A 618-nucleotide genomic window follows, 5' to 3' on the forward strand; every position below is an offset into this window, starting at 1 on the left:
GGAGGGGACGAATAGGAGATGAATGGAAGGAAGGGAAGTGAAGAGAGAAAACAAGAAGGAGAGGAAGGAGGAAGAAGGACAGTAAAAAAGGCAACGGGAAGAAAGGTGGATGAAGAGGAAAAAATAAAAGGAGTAGTAGAATGAGATAAGATGAAACAAGGGGATAAAGAGCAGGGTGGAAGAGTGAAGAGAAAAGGAAAAATGAAGTGAAACTAGAAGGGGAAGAGTGGGTGAATGAAGATAAGAGTGAATAAAAAGGGAAAAAGAGGGGAAAGGATGTACGAATGCTATGAGAATGAAGAATGAGAATGAAGGAGAATGTGGGTAAAGGGAGAGAGAAAAGGGAACGAAGTGAAGGAATGAGGGAAAGCGTGGAGAAACAGAAAGAGAGATGAATAAAGGAAAGATAAAAGGAAGGAAAAGAGAGGGAGGAAGTGGCTAAAGGAATGGAGAAGGGAAAAAAAGGGGGGGAGGGAAAGGGGGGGATAAACAGGCTCGGCGGCAAGGAAAAAGAAAGAGTGAAGAGGAAGGGACACAAATAATTAAGGTCGGCGAAAATGAGGAGGAATGAGAAACAGAATGATGGGTCAGTGAGTGGGATGAAGAGAAGGGGAGGAA

This window comes from Penaeus vannamei, chromosome 13 (assembly GCF_042767895.1).
Source record: "Penaeus vannamei isolate JL-2024 chromosome 13, ASM4276789v1, whole genome shotgun sequence".
Lineage (NCBI taxonomy): Eukaryota > Metazoa > Arthropoda > Malacostraca > Decapoda > Penaeidae > Penaeus > Penaeus vannamei.